Source organism: Uloborus diversus, chromosome 8 (genome assembly GCF_026930045.1).
Source record: "Uloborus diversus isolate 005 chromosome 8, Udiv.v.3.1, whole genome shotgun sequence".
NCBI classification, from domain to species: domain Eukaryota; kingdom Metazoa; phylum Arthropoda; class Arachnida; order Araneae; family Uloboridae; genus Uloborus; species Uloborus diversus.
Genome location: NC_072738.1, coordinates 82,794,602 through 82,802,148, shown reverse-complemented (window position 1 = coordinate 82,802,148; position 7,547 = coordinate 82,794,602).

Sequence of the window (7,547 nt, the reverse complement as noted above, 5' to 3'; positions counted from 1 at the left end):
TGTTCTTTTTCTATTCCAATTTTAAGCCCATTTTCACAGAAATTTTATAAAATGGGAAAGAATTTGTTCTGAAAATTATCTTTCTTTATCTTTCTCCTTTTCTTTTCTTTTTAAATAACAAACCTGAAAGTCTCTCTGTATGGATGTTTGGATCTCTGTGACGCGCATAGCGCCTAGACCGTTCAGCCGATTTTCATGAAATTTGACACACAATTAGTTTGTATCATGGGGGTGTGCACCTCGAAGCGATTTTTCGAAAATTCGATGTAGTTCTTTTTCTATTCCGATTTTAGGAAACAAAATTAATTATAAGATGGACGAGATTACCATAACGTGGAACCATAACATGGGCATAAGCCAATTGGCGATAAAATTCACTATACATTATTTGTAAATATACAGGCGGACCAAAAGACCTTTTAATTTTCTATTACGGGCAAAGCCGTGCGGGTACCACTAGTACTGGAATAAAGGCTTGATTTTTTTCATATCCAGATAGCCGATGCCTATTCCCTATTGCAGTTACTTATATGAAGGGATGCCCCCCTCTCAAAAAGAAATTCACTCCACTCAAATTATGGGGGGTGGTTAAAAACGCGAAAATTTTCCAAAAACAAACCTTCAAATTTTGAAGTCTGCGCCACCCGCCCCACTAATCCCCCCCCCCCCCTGTAGACCACACCACTTCTGATCTTATTCGAATAAAATGCTTGAATTTTTTTATCCAGATGGCCGATGCTTGTTCTGTTTCAAAGTAACTTACTTAAGGGGATGCCCCCTTTAGATTGAACCCCCCTCAAATTACGGGGGAAGGAGGCTCCCCCCCAAAAAAAACATAAGTACAATTTTTTTTCAAAAACAAGCGCTTAAAATTTTAAGTTTGAACCAACCTCTCCACTGACCACGCCCCCCCCCCCCCCCGTAGACCACACTGCTTCTGGTTTTATTGGAATAAAATGCTTGAATTTTTTAAATCCAGATGGCTGATGCATGGTCTGTTTCTAAGTAACTTACGTAAGGGGATACGTTTCCTTAAATAAGAAAGTCCCCTCATATTCTTGGGGGCTCCCCCACCTTCAAAAAACCTATTAAAACAACGAAAATTTTTCAAAAAACAAACCTTACAAATTTGAAGTCGGCGCCACGGGACCCCGTTAGTCTGGATCACCGGATAATCCGGCTCGATCGATTTGACTGATTTCCCTTTACATTTAAAGAGCGGTCGTCAAAATTCCATAATAATTATTTATTTAACCCTCTCACGGGCAAGACCGTGTTATGTCATTGAGTTTCATTTTCTTCGCAATGCAACTTTTGAATCAATTTGTTTTACTCGATAGGGAAAAAATTGAACTGTCACAGGAGAAGATTACACACTTTGTAATAACAAAGTAGACATGTTTACAGTTTATTTTAATTCTATGTGTTTCCTTTTAAGGTGATTTTCAGTGAGTATGTTTTATTTTGTTTTGTTTTTTTTCATTCTCCGGATTTTCGATATTCCGGATTGGGTCGGATTCCAATTAATTCAAATTATCGAGGTTCTACTGTAATGCCCCCCCCCCCCCCACCAAAAAAAAATTCAAAAAGATTATTAAATTTTCTCATGGTTTCGATATTTTTTTGTATTTTTCAAGCAAACGTTCAAAATTTTCCCCGCGGGGTGGGGGGGGGAGCGGGTCCTGACCTTCCTGACCCCCTCTTTGTATCTGCAATTGACATACACTTGGACATAAAAATATACATCTGTACACCAATATACTCGGGATAACAAGTTACACTTATATACTCGTATATACACATATTTACTTGTGTTTGCACGTACTTTGATGTACATACACGTGGCAAATACAAAATTAGTGTGTAAACGTATATACTCGGATTCACACGTTTACATACGTGTATACACGCACATACTCGTATATACACGTACTTACTCGTATATACACGCATTAACTCGTGTATGCATCATAAATATGTATTTTAACTTACAAAAACAAATGTACGTCTGTACACGAGTATATTCGGGTTAAACAAGTATCTATACGCATATTCTCGTCTGTACACGTACATACTCGAAAATACAAGTATTTTTTCTTATATGCACGCATGAATATATATATATACACGTTTTAAAAGCTAATTTACCTCTGTACACGAGTACACTTGGGGTAACACGTATCTATACGCATATTCTCGTGTGTACAAGTACACACTCGTATATACACGTATTTACTCGTGCAAAAATGCATAAATATGCATATACGCGTAGAAATACAAATGTACCATTGTACACGAGTATACTCAGATTAAACACGTATCTATGTCTTTTTTCGTGTGGAATCGCACTTACTCGTTTGTACACGTATTTTCTCGTATATGCATGCATAAATATGTATATAAACGTTTAAATACAAATTTACCTTTGTACGCGAATTTAGTCGGGTTAACACGTATCCATACACAAATTCTAGTATGTACACGAACATACTCGTATATACAAGTATTTACTCGTGTTTGCACACATAAATAAGTATACAGGATGTATCAGTACAGCGTTTACATACTTTCAGGGCAGATACAGTGCACCTAGACGCGATAGTGACGACACAAAGCGTGAGACAGGGCACAATTAAGAGGTGAAAACATGTTTATTAATTTTAATGCAGCAAAAATACTGCTAAGATTTGGTCTGGTGCATACAACAGATGTTGCTACGTAAACCGAAGCATCAGATGACGGTGCATGCGCACACGTGGTTTTTGTTCCACCAGGAAGTCCGGGACCCCGCCCGGTATTTTTGCTAAATTTCGATATTACGGGGCGGGGTCGTAATTTCTAACACCTTCTTTGATGACGATCGTTGGCCCCTTAATTTTTATTTTTCCTTAGTTTTTTTGCTGTACTAAAGATTCTGAGCACGTTCTCTTCTCTTATTCGTGTTTTGTCTTTTTGGTGATTGGTGTTGTCACTACCCGCGCCAAGAAAGTGTTTCCGACCATGCATTGCTATGTGTTTCCCCCCCCGTCTAGGTGTACTCTATCTGCCCTGACAGTCTGTAAAACGCTGTACTGATAAACATTGTGTACAATTAGAAGTTTGAATATAAATCCGTGCACTAATAGACTCGGGAAATACGTATTTATACGTAAAATTTCGTGTTTACACTTACGAACTCGTATATACACGTATTTACTTCTGTTTGCACGTAGAGATAAAATTCCCGTAGACACGAATATACTCAAGTTAACACGTACAGCTCCGTATATACACGTACACACTCGTATATACACGTACTTACTCGTATATACACGTACTTACTCGTATATACACGTACTTACTCGTGTATGCACGCATAAATATGTATTTTAACCAAAAATACAAATGTACCTCTCTACTCGAGTATACTCGGGTTAAACACGTATCTATACGCATATTCTTGTGTGTGCACGTACATACTCGTATATACTTGTATTTTCTCATGTATGCACGCATAAAAATATATATGCAATCTTAAATACAAATGCACCTCTACACACGAGTATACTCGGTGTAATATTTATCTATACGCATATTCTCGTGTAAATACAACGACCTCTACACACGAGTATACTCGGTGTAACATTTTTATATACGCATATACTCGTGTGAATATGTGCATACTCTTATTCTCTTATATGCACGCATAAAAATGTATATACAAAGCAAATTTCTCTGTACACGAGTATATTCGGGTTAACAAGTATCTATACACATATTCTCTCGTGTGTTCATGTACATACTCGTTTATTCACGCATTTATTTATGTATAAACGCACAAATATGCATATACACATAGAAATACAAATGTACCATTGTACACACAAGTATACTCGGGCTAAAAAGAACCTAGACATCTATTCTCGCTTGTACACGAACTTACTCGAATATACACGTATTTTCTCGTATATGCATGCATAAATATGTATATATACGTTTAAATACTAATTTACCTCTGTTCACGAGTATACTCGGATTAACACGTATCCATACGTATATTTCTTTGTGTATACGTATATACTCGTGTATACATGTATTTACTCGTGTAATGCACAAATAAATTTGTACATACACTTAGAAATTAAACATATCTCCGTGAACGAATATACTCGGGATAACACGTATTTTTACGTATAAACTCGTGTTTACAAATATGTATCGTATATACACATATTTACTTGTGTTCACACGTACTTGTAGGTATATACACGTAGAAATACAAAATTCCTGTATACACGAATATCGTCGAGTCAACACGTATATACACGTATATAGTACAAAAATACTCGTATGTACACGTACTTACTCGTATATACACGTATAACTCGTGTATGCAAGCATAAATATGTATTTTAACATACAAGTACAAATGTACCTCTGTACACGAGTATACTCGGTTTAAAACACGTATCTATACCCATATTCTCGTGCGTACATGAACATACTCGTATATACTTGTCTTTTCTCGTATATGCACGAATAAAAGTGCATGTACTAGATTAAATACGAATTCACCTCTGTGCACAAGTATACTCGGGTTAACACGTATCTATATGCATATTCTCGTGTGTACTCGAACATACTTGTATATACACGTACTTTCTCGTATATGCACGCTTAAATATGTATATAAACGTAGAAATACAAATGTACCTCTTTACAGGAGTATACTCGGAGTAGCACGTATCTATACGCATATTCTCATGTGTACACGTATATACACGTATCTTAGCTTGTGTGTACGCATAAATATGTATATACACCATTAAAAGCAAATTTACCTCTGTACACGAGTATACTCGGGGTAACATGTATCTATACGCATAATCGTGTGTACACGTACATACTCGTATATACACGTATTTACTCGCTTATAAACGCATAAATATGCACATACACGTAGAAATACAAATGTGCCATCTTACATGAGTATACTCGGATTAAACACGTATCTATAAGCCTATTGTCGTGTGTGCACGTACTTACTCGTATATACACGTATTTTCTCGTATATGCCTGCATAAATATGTATATACACGTTTAAATAGAAATGTACCTCTTTACACGAGTATATTCGGGGTAACACATATCTATAAGCATATTCTCGTGTGTGCACGAACATACTTGTATATACACGTACTTTCTCCTATACGCACGCTGGAATATGACGTAGAAATACAAATGTACCTTTTTACACAGTATACTCGAGGTAACATGTATCTAGACGCATATTCTCATGTGTACACGTACATACTCTTATATACACGTACATACTCTTATATACACGTACATACTCGTATATACACGTATTTACTGGTGTATGCACACATAAATATGTATATTTACTTAAAATTTCAAATATACCTCCGGACACGAACATACGCGGGGTAACACGTTTATATACGTATATACCCGCACGTAGTCGTATGTACACGCATTAACTCGTGTATGCTTGCATAAATATATATATACACGTAGAAATACAAATGTGCCTCTGTTCATGTGATATTTATATTTTACGAATTTAATCTGAATTAAAAAAGTAATCAAATCAATTTGATTACTTTTAATCTGATTACTTTTAGTTTGATTAAATTCAATCTGATTAATTTAATCTGAACTAAGTCAATCAGAACTAAATTAGTTTTTTTAGTCAACTAACGAGTTAGTTTAAACTAACGTTAATCTTCGTCTGCAATTGAATTAAATTTTTAAAATATTAGTCTGAACTAAATGGGAGTCAGATTACTTTAGTCAACTAATCAATCAATTACAAATTTAGTTGATTTTTTTAGTTGATGCCCAACACTGCTTCAAGGGCTTATTCAACCTGTTAAACCACGTGTAACAGTAGGTATGGGTGACCCTGAAGTTAAATGCAGAGTAACTTAATTTCCAGTTATAATTTTGTACGGATAATGGTTCTTTTATATGCAATTATGCATTTTTTGTGCTGTTATATAAAACTCTGTTAAGCTATTTTATACTACAGCGAAATCCCGTTACAGCGAATAACGATGCAACGAAATATCCGTTACAACGCAGTAAAATTTCAGTTCTGATTGGTTTCTCATCACATTGCTTGAATTCGTATTACAACGAAAAAAAAATTACTCCTCCTTGAAGTTCGTTGTAACGGGATTTCCCTGTATTAAACCAAATCTATGTCGATTGTCGATACAACAAATAAAAAGACCGGCATTGCAACTAAAAAAAAGGATGAAATACAGGGTGTTCGAAAAGTCTTTGACACATTTTCAAAATTCATTGAAAAGCAACAAACTGTCGTATTAATATGCGGTTTGCGTCATAATACTTCACAGGTTCGGTAATGTTTTATGATACCGAAAAAATCGAAAAAGTTCAGTATCTATAAGTAGTTTACATCGATGGTGGTATCATCACAGTAAGAAAAGCAAATTTTTTCTGTGAAGATACAGCGATTAAGCTATAACTTTTTCTTTTGATTATTTATTTATTTTTTTATTATTTTTTTTACGATAATTTTTTTTGAAGCTATAAAGCATTATGGAGCAAACCGCATACTGATACGAAAATTTAAGGGTTTTGTATTCATTTTTAAAATGTTCCAAGGACTTCTCGGACAAACTGTAAAACAGCGATTTTTAATTCGTGGTCCAGTGGATCGGCACTGGTCCGAAGAAAAATTTGACTGGTACTCAGAGATTTTTACTCCCACATTTTAAAAAAAAATCCCCAATTAAAAAAAAAAGTCCGTCAATTTTTACAGGAGTTTGATGATTAGATTTCTTAACTTTCTACTGTTTTCTCAAATTTTATTCACTTGAATAAAAATGTTGCAATAATTACAGTTTAACCACGGGTTGTTCTGGAATTGGCAAGCGTGCAGTTAAGACGAGTCAATGTGATTGTGGGGGGAAGTAAAAATTTGATGCACGTGTTCCGCTCATTTGAATGAGACTCTGCTTAATTTAGAGGCCAATATGCAGGTAGTTATCAAAATAATGGAAACACTTGGAAAACAATTTTAGGAATCACTACTCTGCCGTAAATTTTCTGTTTATAAAGGTGCCCTTCTAACTTTAATCACTCACTTTGGTGACTCTACATGGGGATTGAGTTCTGTAGTCACTTTTGCTGCTGTTGTTGTTCGCTTTTTAGACATTACAATCCACTCAAAAAATCAATAATCCAACGTCATAAAGCACAAAAATTGCAGAAAATTGCAGACACGTGTTTCGGTGTTACAAGGAACACCTTTTTCAATGCAAAGAGGTGTGAGCTTCTGGATGAAAAGTCATCCGAGAAAAGCAACACGGGGGAACAGGAGATAGTTTAAATATCAAAAAATCGAAATTAAACAAAACAAAAAAGATAAAATGACACCTGGAGGTAAAATTGATTATATAATTCCATCAGGAAAAAAACCGTTAAGTAATAAATTTTCCAAGAAAACCCATAAACAATGCGAAAAGTCCAAAAATGAAAACACTCTGAATAAATTAGTAATAAATTTACCAGCGGGA